Source organism: Hemicordylus capensis, chromosome 6 (assembly GCF_027244095.1).
Source record: "Hemicordylus capensis ecotype Gifberg chromosome 6, rHemCap1.1.pri, whole genome shotgun sequence".
NCBI lineage: Eukaryota > Metazoa > Chordata > Lepidosauria > Squamata > Cordylidae > Hemicordylus > Hemicordylus capensis.
The window spans coordinates 29,523,699-29,541,839 of record NC_069662.1 but is presented as its reverse complement, the minus strand read 5'-3'; the positions used below and the strand labels follow the sequence as shown (position 1 = coordinate 29,541,839).

Sequence of the window (18,141 nt, the reverse complement as noted above, 5' to 3'; positions counted from 1 at the left end):
GCATGTAGGCAACACAGATGTTCTCTGTCCACCTGGGGGCAGTATTAAGTCTCCCATGTAAATTTCACCAGAATCAAATTAGATTCAGGACATTACCACTCCACTGGAGAGGAGAGCTGGTCTTGTGGTAGCAAGCATGACTTGTCCCCTTAGCTAAGCAGGGTCTGCCCTGGCTGCATATGAATGGGAGACGATGTGTAAGCACTGTAAGATATCCCCTTTAGGGAATGATGGAGCTGCTCTGGGAAGAGCAGAAGGTTCCAAGTTCCCTCCCAGCATCTCCAAGAGAGGGCTGAGAGAGATTCCTGCCTGCAACCTTGGAGAAGCCGCTGCCAGTCTGTGAAGACAATACTGAGCTAGATAGACCAATGGTCTGACTCAGTATATGGCCACTTCCTATGTTCCACCTTCTTGCTGAATAGAAAGAACAGTAGCTAAGAAATCACAACTTCTGCATTCATTACAAATGTCTATGTGAGCATAGTAGGAGATGGAATGTATGTTCGGGAGAGAGAGAGAGAGAATATAATTAAGTTACAATCTGTTGTGCTACAGATTGTACAAAATGTTATTACACTCTCCAAAATGTTACTACAATTATGTGAAATCTTAATCTCTTTGGCTCTTAATGAGCAACCTTTCCACTCATCCCATCAATGAGAATGATGTAGCTCACAAACTGGCACCACAGCAGGCTTACCCAGTAACATATATTTATTCCATTCCCACTAACTGGGCAAAGAGGCACCCTTTAACGTGGTGATTCTCTTTATTTTGCAGGGGGAGAGTAACCCTATCCACCCCCAGCACAGTACCTCCAGTGACTGTTGCTGTTGTCTATCTCATGTTTATTTTTAGACTGTGAGCCCTTTGGGGACAGGGGGACATGTAATTTGTCTGAGTAAACTGCTTTTAAAATTTTTATTGAAAAGCGGTATATAATTTTTTTTTGGTTAAATGTCAGTTTACTCTTCCTTTAAAGTTACATTTGGTAATATGCAAATATCTTTTTACCCTCATGTTTTCCCATTAAAATACGATCCACAAGTCAGCTGAATAGCAATATAAAAACCGTGCTGTAAAATACACAACAGGGACAACAATGACCTAACAAACCGTAACAAGAACCAAATAGGACATAGGAGCAAGACATAGGAGCACAGGAGAAAGAATAAAATAGGACATGGGAACAATATTCTCTCCAAAGCCCTTTGAAACAGCAGAGAACCTATTGTCTAAACTGTGTTAATAAACTCCCAGGCAGGTCTCCCTGGGTTCCAGAGCTTAGCCTCCACCATTAAAGCAATATCTTGCATCAGAGGGCAGGGAGCAATCAAGGAGAACCTCATAAAATGAGCCGAGTGTCTGAATAGGCACCCAAAGAAGGAAGTGGTCATTAAGATATTCTGGTCTCAAACCACTTAGCACTTGAAAGATCCAAACCAACCCTGAGGATTGCGCTTCCATTAGGAAGCCAGTGAAGTTAGAAACAACTTCCTAACGGCAAGAACGGTTTGACTGTGGAACAGAATGCCTCATGCAATGATGGGCAGTCCTTCTCCAAAGGCTGGACAGCCATCTGTTAGGGATGCTGTAACAGTGTCCTGCACTGAGCATGGGGTTGGAATTATTAGAATGGGGTGGGCAAACATGGCTGGGGATGATGGGAGTTGTAGTTCAGCAATGGCTGGAGGACCAAGATTGCCCACTCCTGCACTAGAAGAACCTCGAAAGTCCCTTCCAGTTCTATGGCTGACATTCTCCACAGCCGTTACGGAGACAGAGAGAGGTGCAGGAATGCACCTGAGCAGTGAGGATGCTGCTGTCAATGTTTGGAAGCAAGCACCATCCCCATAGCTTTCTCCATTGTTCTGAATAGGGGAAACTGTGCGTACACTGTTTCCACACCAGCTGCAGCAGCGTTCTCGTTGCTGCAGCTCTTGGCACCTCCTTCTATCTTGGCACCTCCCTCTATCTCCTGGAGAACGTCAGCCTATGATATTAAAACTCTATTCAGACATGTTATATACCTGCATTCCAATGTCTATACACAGGTGCATGTTTTTTGTGTTGTGTAATGCTTTCATTTTAAAAGTGTACCTGGATACAGATCCTTCAAATTCATAGTACTAATAGGAGGTATACTGCTGTCACTGTGTTCAGCATAACATGTGAACAATTTTCTGCATCCCGATCTGTACTGTGTACATGGTGCACAGCTTGTGTGAGTCCTGAATGTAACGTTTGAGTAGGTTTTACATTAACTTAAGACCGGTTAACTTAACTTAAGATGGGAATAGTGTACTCCAGACAACTTGCCCTAATTAACACCTTTGTTGTCACACTTAGGACCGGTTGTAGTTTCTGAAGCTTGAAGCATCAGGGCTAGACTACACTGGGAAAAGGCAGACCCATATAGAGTGCCTTGCAGTAGTCTAGATTGGAGTGTCAAAATGCCGCCCTCCAGCTGTTGTTGACCTACAACTCCCATCACTCAAGCCAAGGCCCTCCGCTTGACATATCAGGCCCTGCTCATGGCCCTGCCACTAACAGAGATCTGGTTGGCGGGGACTAGAGACTGGGCCTTTTTGGTTGTGGCCCCAAGGCTTTGGAATGCCCTCCCCGAAGAGCTTTGCAATGCTCCCTCACTCAGTGTTTTTAAAAAACAGTTAAAAATGCATCTTTTAAAAGAGGCTTTTAAATGTTTTATCTGTTGCTTATATCTGGTAGGGATTTTTTAGTTCTCAGTTTTTAAGCTTTTTATTAATTTTTAATTTGAATTTTTAAAATTTTTGTAATTTTAAATGTGCTTAATCTTTTACTTTACATTGTATCTGTTTTGTTGATGTGAGCGGCCCCGCGCAGTAGTGTACTGGAGGGATGGGGTATAAATATTTTAAATAATAAATAAATAAATAAAAATCATCCATGGCCTCTGTGATTGGTAATGATGGGAATTGTGGGCCAACAACTGCTGGAGGGCCACAGTTTGCATCCCTGGTCTAGATATTATTAAGTCATAGGTGACAAGGGCCAGATCTTTCTTATTAGGTGATTAAGGGGCAGATCAACCAGTATTCCTGCAACATGTGACAGCCCTTATAGAGAGACAGGGACTTTGGGGAGAGCAAGGTGTTGCCAGTTCTGAACCCGGAGTGCAAGGAGCAGCACTTAAGCTGGAGAAATAGCATAGTGGAGGGGGCCTGCCTTGTAGGAGTGCTTTTTCTTGATAGTGAAGATGTTAGAGGACTCTGTGTGTGCTTATGTACAGATATCTATATATATTCCCATGCAACATGTGGTATTTCATTTGCATTCTTTTTTTTTAAAGCTGCTTGCCTTGTAACCCCCTTCTGCCATGCACCTGCTTGTGACCTGCTTTGGGTTACAGATTGCATCGCTTGGCCTGTGAGGTGTGAGAGGACAAAGGATGCTTTGGGCAAGGAGGTTGGACTAAATGGCCTCTGGTCCTTTCTGATGTCCTGACTCCATATTCATTCCCACCAACAGGAGTCTACAGTCTTCCACTCATCTGCTCCAACTGGGAACCCTGACAAAACAATCCCAGGGTTCTTCTGCAGCAGGCCAGGGGGAAGAGGACCCAAATGACCTGTTGAGTTGTCCCAGCAGCTGAATGGCATCTCAGGGGCCAGCTTGAGCTGCTAGCTTGCTGGAGCTCATCCAGCATGCCGTAGATTCGAGGTGTGAGAGCAGATTCCCAGCGTTGGTGACGAGAGATTACACAAACACTTTTCACTGTTACACAACAGTCCTTTGGCTGCTCTCCTGAACTGTGAGGCAGGGAGCCACAACACCCCAAGCAGATAGCCTAGAAGCTTCAGGAGTCTGTTTTCTCTTCCCTAAAAGAAGAATGTGCATTTCAGTGCAAATCACTTGGCAGAGATTTAAAACCTTGGTGACTTTTGCCCACTTCCAAGGTGATTGAAGTGAGAGGAAAGGTCAATGATTTCTGTACAGTGTTCGCAAAGGACATCCTACTCTCCCTATGTGTGTTTATGTCCTACATAGATTTTCTAGTCAAGGGAAGGGGTGGCAATTATCCCAGACTATTATATTTAGAATAAAGGCACATGCCCACTCTTCCTCCCTTTGAGAGAGAGAGAGAGAGAGAGGTAAAGCTCATAGATAGCCACAGCAATGACAAAGGGTGCTTGGAGGGCAAAAGCAAAACTCATGGTCTAAGGCTTAATTTCAGTGGGCTTAGGTGTGCCTAGCTCTGCAAAGGATCAAGCAGTATATTATTCTCTGTTTGTGTATTGTAATCTAGACATGTCCTGATTAACTATTTATTGGTTTGTTTAGTCTATTTATAGTTCAATTTCTACACCGCCTTTCATAAAATGCACCCCAAGGCAGTTTATAAAAGTTAAAATACAATACAACTCCATAAAAACACAATAAAACGTTAAAATCAATTTTTTAAAAGAACCATTAAAAACCACCAAAAAGCTCCAAAAACTAGTGCCAAGTGAGCTAAAGATCTGCTTAGAAACATTTGGGTTCAAGCTAAACCTGCTAGCTCAGGTTTAGCAGCATAGATCTCATAAAGTAATTGAGACCTGAACTGAGCACCATGTACATGTACATGTACAGCTCGGGTTTAGCAAAGCCTGTTCTATTCTTAATGCATTTGCAGCAAAGCAGGGGTCTTACAAGAAGCTCAGAATCTGCTCCTTTGATTTATCTTCCAAATGATCCTGAGCTGCCCTTCACAGGGCATTCTTTTTGATCTAGCAAGCTCAGCTGCAGGAGAGCTTTCTTGAATTCCTAATAATGTAGTTTAGAAAATGTCAAAAAATGTAAATTGCTGCAATATCCTGTGCAGTGGCAACCCAGTCTTAAAAGTGGTATGTATCTCTAGTCAAAATGTGGTGAACAGAAGGAATAAAGCATCAAAAAGGTCACAAAGCAGCTTTTAAAATGACGCCTGGGAGATTGCCAACAGGAATTGGGTGGTATCTGATTTGGCTAACAAAATCCCCTAAGGTGCAAGGGTGCAAACTTTTCAGATAAACCAGAAGGTGACAGAGTAAAACAGCAACGGAAACACATGATAGCTGGTCAGAAAGGTCAAATGACAGTAAGGGAGATAGCACACTCCAGTGCCAGGTAAAAGACTCAGCCTATAGGTGTTTATATACCAATGCTAGAAGCCTCCAAACCAAGATGGGTGATTGGAATGTATGGTTGCTAATGGAAACGTAGGTATCATGGGCATAATGGAAACCTGGTGGAACAATGAGAATGAGTGGAACACTGTTATTTCTGGATAGAAACTCTACAGAAAGGACCGGGAGGGGAGGATTGAGGGTGGATTAGCACTGTTTATTACAGAAGCAATAGAATATAACAAGCTAGAAAACCTAGGAGGACCAGAGTCCTTCACAGAATCGTTATGGGTGACAATATGAGGACTGAAAGGAAATGTTTCCTTTCAGATACCCACCCTAGGGAAATGCTATTGTCATGTGACCTGGAGTTGGAGAAGCAAATCAGAGAGGCGTCAAAGAAAGATGGAGGTGTAATAACAGATGACTTCAATTACCCTCACACAGACTTCAAATCCACATGCAGGTATTGACAGGCCAAATTTCTAGACATGCTAAATGACTGTGCTTTAGAACAGCTGGTCACGGAACCAACCAGAGAGAAGGCAACCTTGGACTTAATGTAGAGTGGTACTAAGGACCTGATGCGAGATATCAGAGTCAGAGAACCATTGGGGAACAGTGACCACAGTGTGATCCAATTCATCTTGTATGTTAGTGGAGTATTGCCAAGAAAGTCCAACATGGATACACTGGACTTCAGAAGAGGAAACTTCTGAAAAATGAGGGGAATGATAAAAAGGAAGTTGAGAGGGAAAGTCAGGAGGGTCAAATAACCCCAGAAAGCATGGAAATTTGCAACCACAATAATAGAAGCTCAGTTGGAATGTATACTAAGAAGGAGGAATGGTACCACCAAGTTCAGGCTAACAAGTAGGCTAACAAGTAGAGTCAGGGAAGCTATAAAAGGGAAGAAGACTTCTTTCAGAAAATGGAAGTCCTGCCCAAATGAAGAGAACAGAAAGAAACACAAACTCTGGCAAAGGAAATGCAAGGAGACAATAAAGGATGCAAAAAGAGAGTTTGAAGAGCAGCACATAGCTAGAAGTGTCAAGGGGAATAACAAAAATGTCCTGAAATATATCAGAAGCAGAAAACCTGCCAGGGAGGCAGTTGGACCCTTAGGTGACGAGGGTGTGAAAGGGGTTATTAAGGAGGATAAGGTGATTGCAGAGAAGCTGAAATGAGTTCTTTGCATTTGTCTTCATGGCAGAGGATCCTGACCATATTTATTTATTTGATTTCTATACTGCCCTTCCAAAAATGACTCAGGGCGGTTTACGCAGATAAATAATAAATAAATAAGATGGATCCCTGTCTCCAAAGGGCTCACAATTTAAAAAGAAACATAAGATAGACACCAGCAACAGTAACTAGAAGTACTGCGCTGAGGTGGATAGGGCCAGTTACCCTCCCCCTACTAAATAAAGAGAATCACCACGTTAAAAGGTGCCTCTTTGTCAAGTTAGCAGGGGTCAATGTATGCTCTGGAACTGAGCTGCTCAGGCTTGGAGGCTGAAGAACAGGGCCAATTTGAGATGAGAGAAGATGTTCTAAACTGTCTTGAAAAACTAAAAATTAACAAATCACTAAGGCCAGATGGCATCTATCCAAGAGTTCTGAAGGAACTCAAATGTGAAATTGCTGGTATTCTAACAAAAATATGTAATTTATCCCTACAATAAGGCTCTGTACCAAAGTACTGGAAAGTAGCTAATGTAACTGATTTCCAAAAAGGAATCCAGTGTGTATCTGGGAAACTACAAGCCACTTGGCTTAACTTTTGTGCCGGGTAAATTGATGGAAAGCATATTTAAGGCCAAAATTGTTAAACATATAGAAGAATAGGCTTTGCTGAAGGAGTACCAGCATGGCCTCCACAAGAGCAAGTCTTGCCTCACCAACCTTTTATAGTTATTTGAGAGTGCCAGCAGGCATGTGGATAAAAGTGATCCGGTTGACATAGTATATTTGGACTTCCAAAAAACTTTTGACAAAGTTCCCCACCATATGCTCTGGAGTAAACTTGGCAATCATGGGATAAAGGGACAGGTTCATGTGTGGATTGGTAACTGGTTGAAGGACAGGAAACAAGAGGGTAGGAATAAATTGACAGTTTTCGCAATGGAGGGAAGTAAGAAGTTGGGTCCCCTAGGTAGGGATGTACACAAGCCATGCAGACATTGGCGGGGAGCAGATAAGGAGCAGATAAGCAAGTACCTTAAGGAGCAGATATTAGCAAGTCCTTACCTGTTCTGCTGCTGTCCCGCCGCTTTTCTGGGCACAACACTTGTTTCAGGCGTTTGCTTCGGGCATGGAGCACACTGGACACTTTTCCAGGTGTGGTGCTTGCTGGCCATGTGCATGCTGATGCCATGCGCAGCCTGAAGGGAACCGCACTGCAGCTCCATATGGCCGTTTCTCGAGCAAGTGCCATGTCCAGAAAAGCAGCTGGGTAGCAGTGGAGCAGGTAGGGAACCACCAGGGGCGTAACAAGGCTGGAGTGGGCCCAGAGACAAAATTTTAAAATGGTCCCCTCACTGATACACACACACACACACACACACTTCACATGTGACTTGCCTCTGGGGGCCCCCTCGAGGCATGGGGGCCCCCAGGCAGCCGCCTCCCCTTGCCTAATAGTAGTTACGCCCCTGGGAGCCACTCCCCATGCTATCGAACTGGTTTGGCTGCAGGTGCCCAAGCCGTTTCAGTGCTTCCCAAAGGAGGCGCCAAACTGGCTCATGCACATCCCTACCCCCAGGGATCTGTACTGGGACCAGTTCTCTTTAAATTATTCATAAATGATCTAGAAGTTGGAGTACCCAGCAAAGTGACTAAGTTTGCAGATGACACTAAACGATGTAGGGTACTGAAATCCAACAAAGATTGTGAGGAGCTCCAAAAGGATCTCTCCAAACTGGCTGTGTAACAATCCGACTCAAACCGGTCTTGGCCAGCTAGCTCATGAGGGATGGCTTAATTGCTGAGTCAACTCTCCCTCTGAGCTGAGTAGCTGGCTGGTGGTTTAAATCTTTAACTGTCAAAAACGAGAAAAGGAAAGGAAAAGAATTCTGATAAGACAGAAGTTCTGGTAGTTTACTGCTGCCACCAAGTCACCCTTTAAAAGTTTTTCCTAGTGGGGCTTGTGAGACTAAAAATTCCCATGTCCCTTTGCTCCCCCTTGCTAACAAGCAGGAATATAAAAACCTTTCTCTCCAGTGCATTTGCCTGCACATGGAGCTAATGATAGCTAGTTGAGCTCTTTTGGAGATGTGTTTGCACTAGAGACTCCCATTTCTGACCCCTCTTCGCCTGCTGACTTAATAACCAACTCTGGGAGGCTTGTAAAAAGAAAAGAAAAGGGGGAAAATCTTTTATTCCATTATTACAGACTAGTTCATCTGAGGCATTCACTTTTTAGATAAACTTTAAAATGCTTAGCTTGGATTGCAAGAATGTTTCAGTATGCCCAGATCTTGCTCAGGCAGAACGTATTGAAATCTTAGTTACTCAATTACAAAGAACAGATATTTAGGAATGCAAAGCACACAGAAAAGAAATGTAACTCCTAGCGCAAAGTCTGTCTAAACATACTTTCCCCAACTCTAGATTCCAAAGCCTCAAAAGCCTGGGCTTCATTCCCCCTTGAATATTCACCAACAATCCTGACCAGATCAAGTCCCTGCAAATCTCTGACCCTCAGAGATTCTCCTGCAGATTCACCCATGTGGGGGCAGCCTCCATGCTGGTCACTGTCCCCCAACACTCTCCAATCCTTCTTGTTCCTAGGATTCCCCCCAGCAGCTCGCATGTCCCACCTACCTGGTAGATTGAATGGTCAGCCCTGGGGGTCACCAGCCTGTCAGTCAAGAAAAGGGGTTCTCCTATTAACTCTACTGGGGTGGGGGACTGGTCACTATAGGGTAAATGGGCGACAAAATGGCAAGTGCAATTCAGTGTAAGCAAGTGTAACGTAATGCATATTGGGGGCACGCCCCCCCCCCCGCCCCGCCACTTCGTAAATACAGTGATGGCATCTGAGCTCTCAGTGACTGGCCAGGAGAGAGATCTTCCTGTTGTGGTGGACAGCTCATTGAAAGTGTCGACTCAATGTGCAGCAGCTGTGGAAAAGGCAAATTCCATGCTAGGGATCATTAGGAAGGGAATTGAAAATAAAAATGCTGATATTATAATGCCCTTAGTCAAATCTATGGTGCAGCCACATTTGGAGTACTGTGTACTGTGTCATCCCATGAAATTGAAGGCCAGAACATTTTAGATCAACGAAAGGAAGTACTTTTTCACACAGTGCATAATCAATCTATGGAATTCTTTGGCATGGGATGTGGTGATTGCCACTAGTTTGGAGGGCTTTAAAGGGGGCTTAGACACATTTGTGGAGCACAGGTCTATCAATGGCTATTAGTCTGGTGGCTATAGGCCACCGCTGGCCTCAGAAGCAAGATGCCTCTAAATACCAGTTTCAGGGGAGCAACAGCAAGAGAGAGGGCATGCCCTCAGCTCTTGCCTGTGGGCTTCTCAGAGGCATTTGGTAGGCCAGTGTGTGAAACACAGTGCTGGACTAGATAGGCCTTGGGCCTGATCCAGCAGGGCTGTTCTTATGAACTTATCTAGATTCTGGCTTGGCTAGTCTGATTTTGGGTAGCAGTGCAAAGGGGTCAGCAAAGGATTAGAAGTCCCTCATCAAACGCAGCCTGGTAGATCCAGGCTTCAGCATATGATTTACTATGTGATGTTCCAGGACTGCCAATGTTTGTCACACCCGCTCTGGACAGGGCCAGGGATGTAAATCAAAGGGAGGAAGAAATGTCTGGATTGGTGCCAGGAGCAGAATTAGAAGTGCTTTGTGGGCATAGGGAGAAGCAAGCTGATCCACTGTAGAGCTGTAGGGGGGTGCAGGTGGGGCAACCATCTGCCTGAAAGCATCTGGAGTGTGACCTACAGCAGCCTCCTTGTTTTCCTTCAGGAAGATCAGAGTGGCTTACATGGGTCTTCCAGACACTGACCAAATTGATACCAGTCTCACGTTAACCATGCCAGAGAATCTTGTGCCCACAGAATATAGCATTCTCTGGGCCCTCCAGACACATAGTAGTGGATCAGTGCTGGAGGACATATTCGTTCAGGCAAAACTGGGGGATGGGAAGCAACAGCTCAAAAGCAACGTTTGGGGTTTTTTGTTGTTGGTTTGGTTTGCATTTCCAGCATTGCAGTTTTTGAAGGAAAACTTGTGTTAGGGAAATGTCATTAAGTCTAACCTACATCACAGGATTGCTGTGAGGATAAAAGAGGACTAGTATGCTGCCTTGGAAGAAGGATGGAGTAAACATTTAATTAATAATCATTCAAATACATCCATATGAATAATAATTATTCAAAGATATTCTCTCTCTCTCCCTCTCCCTCTCCCTCTCCCTCTCCCACAGACACCACAATTACTTTACTTCAGGTGTCCCTATATTTTGTAGTATCCTTTTGTCCTCTTTCTGCTAAGTATGACGAGTTGCTTCCTCAATGTGACAAGTGTTTTGACATTTTTTGATAAACAAAGTTCTGGAGGCGCATCACTGAAACCAGGCATGGCTGGCACCCCAGAGCGCTGGAGGGAGGGAGAGGCATCCCTCAGCCTTTATTTATCCTCTTATTAGTATCTAGTTCTTGGAGGGAAAGTACAGCCAGTCTTCTGTAAATAAGGAAAGGGTTGGGTCCTAGTGAAAATGGGCTGAGAATAAACAGGTCATAATAGGCCAAGGGTGAGGTGGCAGTGTGGTAAAAAAATTTATAAGAAGAGAAAAGATCAAATGGCTCAAGAATTCCTGAAGGCCTTGCCTCCTAAGCCCATAGGATGTGCTGTGCAATTCTTGAATGGTGAGGGAAACATTTTGGACATGCTTAGAGGCTCTCTTGCTCAGTCCTCAGATCTTGCTCAGTCCTGGTTGGTATTCACAGCAAGTTCTTAGTCCTAAGCCTTGACTTAGATTTTGTTCTGGGGCCTGTACTTGTTCACCATTTCAGCTTCTTCTACATTGTAGAGGAGTGTTGTCAGAGACTCTCTCAGGCCGCTGATGTAGTGGGATACATGAGCTTTCATCTGTGTGATGCCAGCTTTCCTTGTCTTTGAAAATTAGTGATAATGTGTGGAGGTTAGTGGAGAGGGGAGTTGGGGACTTCAAATCTAGCATGTCTTCTGTAAAGCCCTTTGCGTCAGCTGCAGAGCTGGCTGCTACAGGCAAATTACTGCTTGGATTGCAGGACACTGAGTATTTAGATAAGGCCTTTGATGCATTTTGTATGGTGAAGAGCATTATAGGCATGTTAAATCAGTCATGTGCCCACACTTTGTGATGTCTCTCATGGCTTCACACTGTGATGTCATCCTCTCAGTAATGCCTCCCCACATTGTGATGTCACCCACACAGTGTACTTGCAAGGTAGCCAGGTCAGTCTTCAGCAATGCAGGAATTAACTCTTGTCCAGCATCCAATGAAGCCTTCATCAGGATGATGTGCAGCTGTTGGAAAATACAGTGTTGTGGCTTATGGCCTTTTAGCTCATTCTTCATTCACACATTCTATATCCACCCATTCATACCTGAGCTGTTGTTCAGGAGTCTGAAGTAAGAGAGGACAAGTCTCCCATTCTTTCTCCCATCTCCCAACTTTTCCTTGCTACCTGCTCCCCCATGATGTGGCAAGTTCTTGGGTCAAACCAGAAGGATCTCTGTTGCTTTCAGTTGTCCAGGGTAAGTCCAAGTAGCAAAACACTCATTCTGAATTGTATTGGGTTTTAAACTGAGGTAAATACACTCTTTGGTATTTATGTTTAAAGCTACAGTAATTGATACTTCAGAGATTGCCAACCCGTTGCCTCTGGGTTGCATTCTACAATAAGATTTTGTCTGTTCCCAGAACCTGTTGCTGTGCTGCACCAGGCTTGGAATACAGGAGATGATGGTGTGAGAGCCAAGGAGTTTTTAGTGTTTCATCCAACAGCTTTGGCAAAATGTGTGATTTGGCTTCCTCTCCCATCTTCACTCCATTGTCTTTTCTGAGCTGTGGTTGTCATTTGACTAGTCTAAAACAAAACAAAAAACCTGCTAAGTTAATGAGTCAAATATTGATCATTTATTTATTTTAACCAATTATACCCTTTTTGCATTTTTTTCATTAAAAAAATCCCCAGACATGAGGCAGCTTGCAATAACAAATAAGCGTAAAAACAAAGATAAACAATACATAAAAGCCTAAGAGAAGATACAAGTTTCCCTAAGCATGGAGGATAATTTTTCCTAGTGAAAATAATTATTCTGTTATTACTTATAAGCTCCAAGAAAGGGTGCCTGATGTATTTCCCAGGAGAGAGCATTCCGCACTTATGACGACACCACCAGAAAGGCCCTGTCTCTAGTGCTCTCGCTGTCTTGCCGGATAACGCACATATTTATAAGAGCATAAGAACATAGGAACATCCCTGCTGGATCAGGCCCAAGGCCCATCTAATCCAGCATCCTGTTTCACACAGTGGCCCACCAGATGCCGCTGGAAGCCGACAGGCAGGAGTTGAGGGCATGCCCTCTCTCCTGCTGTTACTGCCCTGCAACTGGTATCTAAGAACCTTTACAGAGCACCATACCAGATCATGTGGGGTCCTCTCTTTCACACAGCAAATGCAATGGACTTGATGGTTGTCCTTACTCCTGGGCATTTTTGCAGGGTTGCCTCTTTTTGTTCACAAATAAATCTGGGTCCTAGGTCGAATCATGTGCACAGTCCTTGGAGAAAGGTCTGTATGGGAAGCATCTAAGGACAAAATACCCCCTGAGCATGAGCAGATGTCTCAGTTTGTTAAAGGTGCATTTCATGCCTTATCTGTAGACTGAAATCTGTTATCCTGAGCTTCACTTTCAGTCTGGCTATCTAGAGTGACAAGAGCAAGATGGATTGAGATGGCAGGCAGTCATTTGATTGTCCCATGTGGTAGTGTAGGTTGTCTGGCTGATCTGTATGGCATCTGAGAGACCAATGCACACGTGCTGAATCTCATGCCTTAGTGCGCATGTGTGCCTATGACAATTCATGCACATCAGTAACAAAATGAAATGACTGGAATGTTCTCTGGGTTTGCATTTTCCACTTCTGACAGCTAGTCAAGTGGAGACAATTCTAGTCAGGCCAAATCCCGACAATTCTAAACCTATGCCACACAGACTCTGTGTGTTTACTTCATGCTTCTTCCTGAATCTCTATCTCCATTTCTCTTCTGATGTATCTCCAGTTACAATACATGGCCAGTAGGGGAAGCTGGAAGATGGGGAGTGGGCAGAAGTTCAAGGGATGTATGCTCCTAAATGGGGAGGGGGTCTGAGGGGTGACTCTGACACCATCAGGGCTGTAGAGTAAAGAGCCCTCACTCCTGCAACTACTATCAGATGACCCCATGATGCAATAAAAATGGCAACCAGCCACTTACACAAGGGTGTTCTTCATTACTTCATGGAATTTGTTGACAATATTTGACTAGGATAAATAACAGGCAGTCATTGGATGAGTCAATTGAAAATATTTGAACATTTGACTGGTGTCCTGATCTACCCTGAGTATACCCAACAGCCACCAGGATTGAAGTAGAGGACAGTGGTACTATAAGAAAGCAGTACTTCTGCCCTTGCTGAAGTTGATAGAACAGGAGAATCATAGCACTTGGGTCCTTGCTGCTTTCCTCCCTATATTCTGTGTCTGGTAAAGATGTCATAACTATACCCTGAGCAACTTGATAGGGAGTGCCATCCCCTCCCCTGACTTAGAAAACCGGCCATTCACAGGCTTAACTTATTGCCTCTAAGAGCAGGGAGAGGTCAATGCAAAAAGCTGTTCCTTCCAAGAACATGAGTTTGTAATCAGCCCACTCACAGAGATTCAGATAATCACCGTGACTACATCTTCATCACTCTTCAGATCTTCACACTTTAACTATCAATTTCCAAGGGCTTTTGAAGAGGCAGAAGATTAGAACTCCCAACTGCCTGTTCAAAGGTCAGGAAGATTGCTGCACAGCAAAGCACATTCAGTACTCTTCACAAAATTGGATGTTTTGACTCCAAAGCAGGGATACCCTTACAAACAAGGATGCAAATGGCGCAGAGGTCTTGGCTCTCATGCCTGTCATAGCTCCTTCTCCCCAGCTGTTCTTGATCAGCTATTCAGCACTGGTTATGAACTGTCCCACATAGGGTTGCCATGCCCCCCGGAATTCCGGGTATCACCTGGATTTCAAGCATCTCACCCTGATTGCTTAGCCCTTCTGGATTCGCCTGGATTTCAGCTTTCATTTTAAAAAAAAAGCCAAAAAAAAAAAAAAAAAGCTAAGCTCTAGCTATTATAAAAGCTGAGATGGAGCAAAATGTGCAGTCACTATTATGATCAACCACTGGACTTGGATTAAGAGAGGAAGAACACAGGAGGCTAGCTCGGAGGGTTTCATTTTCACAAGGACAGTAATCCCCTGAGGAACGTTGTCTTGTTTTTTTTAATCAGCAGGGGATCTCTATCAGGCAGTTGAGAGGATAGCTTGCTTTTGATGTGAATCACTACCTGCCTATCAGGTTGTGTATTGTAATGTTTAAGGTCTTCCTTGGCTTTACTTTCAATGCATGCCTACTTAGAAGTAAGCACCATTGGTTTCAATCATATCTTCTCTCAAATGTACAGAATTTACAGAATTGTGTACACTTTTTGTGTACTTTTTTTGCAGAAATGTACAGAATTTGCAGAATTTTGTACATTTCTGCAAAAAAGTGTACAGAATTGCAACTTAATTAAAAAGCTATGCATTTTTGTTGTTGTTCTATTGCTGCTGTTAATATGTCAAGGAAAATGGTCAAAGATATTTTCCCCTACTATTCTTGGTAGATATCCAGAGCAAATACAAGTCAACTGGAAAGCGCAGCTGGTAATTTTAATATGCAAAATTATTTTCAAGCCAATTTACATAATATGCAAATTAGGCACCCAGATTTGGAAAGTCAGAATATGGCAACCCTAATCATTCCAAGATTTAACTTCTCATCTAGACACACAGGAGAGAGAGTTGAACCATGAAGAATGAGAACCAACAACTCACACTGTTTTAACAGTGTTAAATTTTAGCAAGGCTTCTCCAAAAGGAAAAGTTGGGCACAAAATAAGAACAGTGATTTGCCAGTCAGAGACAAGTACTGCAGAATAGGGACTGTCTCTCATACATAGGGGCAGTTGGATTATATGGAGGGTGGGCCCAGGCAGCTAGCATTGAGGTAAAAATAGGAATATTTGCAATTAAAGAAAAGCATCCCTATTTTAACCTCTGAAATGTCAAGGGATTGCAGCATCCACTCATGAACAGAGCTCCTTCAGACTAGATGCCATTCTTTGCTCAGGGCTGTGGTGGGTCAAAAACCAGACATCATAGTCCCCACAGCCACACACCCCTTTTAACCCAGATCTCTGCTGTCCAGTCCTGTTGGCAGAGACTCCTTGGCTTGCCTGGCAGGGTTGGCTACCCACAAAGAAAATCATGGCTTTATCCAAGCAAGGGTATTGGCACCCAGATTTGGAGAGCTAGAATATGGCAATCCTAGTTCCACCTCAGAACCCTGCACAAGAATCATTTGCAATGACACAGACAATGCATGGGTGTAACTCTCAGGAGGAGGAGCAAATGGAGTACACCTACCAGATCACGTGATGCTTCATTGACAAGCCCAAAATTTTACAGCCATGTTGGTTTTGTGGGCAGTGGGTCCAGCCCTGAATCAAATGCATCAGCTGAAAACAACAACAAAACTATAATCCTCTGATTCATCGATCGTCATCTCCTCCTCATTCCCAGCCAGCCCAAGTAGGAACCACACTCAGGATCAAGGTGGGTGAGGAAGTTTCATAACTAGAGGACAGCCACTGGGGACAGTGTTTCCTAATGCTTCCATGGTGCTCAAAGTTGGAGTGTGGCTTGTACTGTTAAGATAAATATTTCAAGATGTGATTGGGAAATGAGAGAAGGTGGCTTCTTCAAGTCATCATTGCTTTGCTTGGGTCCAACAGTGGAATTTTGAGAGTCAATATGGTGCAGTAAAGGGATGGACAATGACCAAAGAGACCCAACTTCAAATACCCACTAAACCCTGTGCTCACTGGTTGACCTTGGGCCAATCAATCACTCTTCCCAGGATTATTAAGAGGATAAAGTAAAGTACCCAGGTCCATGGAATCTAGGTACTCCAGATTTAATGGAAGGAGGATTGAATATAACTGTTCAAACCTTTGCCAGAACCTTTAACTACCACAGTCTGTATATGTTGGTGTGAAGAACTGGCTAATTAGGAATCATTTATGTGTTTATTTGTTGTTTAGTCTAAGGGTTTAGTGAATTAAACATGGCAGCTGTTGTAACATACTTTGATTGACAGTAGGAGTTTTGTAGATGTCAACATGTATGCTACAGAGTCAGTTGGAAGTTAACTGTCAAGGAAAAGGCTGGCAGAAAAGGACTCAGACTGAAGGATAGAAAATTCTAATTGGTTGTGCTTTGAACTGTGTATTTCTTAGAAAGGAACATTGTTTTGTTTCTTTTTCTTTGTGAAAATAAGTTATATTTATTTTTATATTTGGACCCTATGCCTAAAGCACTCCTCCACTACCAAGGGCAACAGATATTATATAAGAGGCCAGCTGAACAAAAATGGTGGCAGCGGATACAGGAACCATCACAGTTGGGATCAACATCTTTTTTTAAAAACATAAATATCTGTTTTCCTGGGTAGACCAAATGCGAAAAAGGACCGGACTCTTGTACATTTTCAGAATTGCGTAAAAGAAAGCGTTTTGAAGGATGTAGTTTGTCATGCAGCAGGAGGAAGAACAACGTTATCTGCCTTAATTCCCTCTTCTACACAAAGGTACAGGAGGCCTGTCATCCTTTGTATCCAGAGGCGTAACTATAGGGGGGGAGGGGGGGCACGTGCCCCGGGCGCCATCTTTTCTGATCACGTGGGGGGCGCCGCCATGACCAAATTTTCTTTATTTTTTTTTTAATTTTTTGTTAATACAAATGTTTCCTGATCAGTGCAGCAGCACTGCAGCAGTCAAGGGAGTGCGTCGGTGCCCCCTTCCCCATGAGTGGTCCCTTCCGCGCCGCCTGCGCCCCCCCCCATTGCTTTGCTGGCGCCTGGCGGCCAGTCAGTGGCCTGGCTTGGCGGTGGCGGCGGGCGCTTGTGAGGAAAAACCTAAGTATAATGTAGTATGTTGGGGGGGCGGCGGTGGGGGGGGTGCCATTTCAGTGCTTGCCCCGGGCGCCGTTTTCCCTAGTTACGCCTCTGTTTGTATCGAGTCATTTTCTCTCTTTTTGTTCCCAATCTTTTTTTCTTAAAACCCTCTTTAAAAGAAATGTCAGGAATGTCATTGCTGTAACCCAGCTTTGGTCACAGCAAGGTCTACTTGTGGGTTCTTCTGACAAACCATTTGAAGACCAATGGTCTAATTTCACACACTAATTTTAATGGTCTAATTTTACAGCTCCTCTTGGAGCTGAGGATTTGCTGGAATCTGGGCTGAAACCACTTAGCAAGCACTAAATCACTCCAAGATTGCTGAAAGGACGGACTGCACACCGGAGCAAGGCCTCTTGCAGGAGCAGAGAGAGGCCTCCTGAAGAAATGAAAGCAGAGGCCTGCTGCAGGGCAGAGTGTAAGAGCTGGCGAAGAAAGTAGTTCAGTAAGAACTTCTATTAAAAGGTGTGCAGTCGAGTTGGTGTCGACTCGTGGCAACCACAGAGCCCTTTGGTTGTCTTTGGTAGAATAGAGGAGGGGTTGACCATTGCCGCCTCCCATGCAGTATGTGATGGTGCCTTTCAGCATCCTTCTGCATTGCTGCTGCCCAATATAGGTGTGCACTGAACCAGCTGGCCCGGTTCGATTTGAGTCCAGACTGGACTCGAACAGGACCGGGCCAGTTTG

At 44.1% G+C, this 18,141-nt stretch overlaps 1 long non-coding RNA gene across 4 annotated transcripts in view; it reads left to right on the top strand.

The window, feature by feature from the left end:
- The window catches only part of LOC128330190 (uncharacterized), a 38,651-nt gene that overhangs the window by 996 nt on the left and 19,514 nt on the right, over positions 1 to 18,141 (top strand). For all 4 annotated transcript variants that reach the window (XR_008309994.1, XR_008309993.1, XR_008309996.1 and 1 more), the window contains exon 2: positions 5,460 to 5,595. This is a non-coding gene — a long non-coding RNA (uncharacterized LOC128330190). The remainder of the gene's footprint in view (positions 1 to 5,459; positions 5,596 to 18,141) is intronic.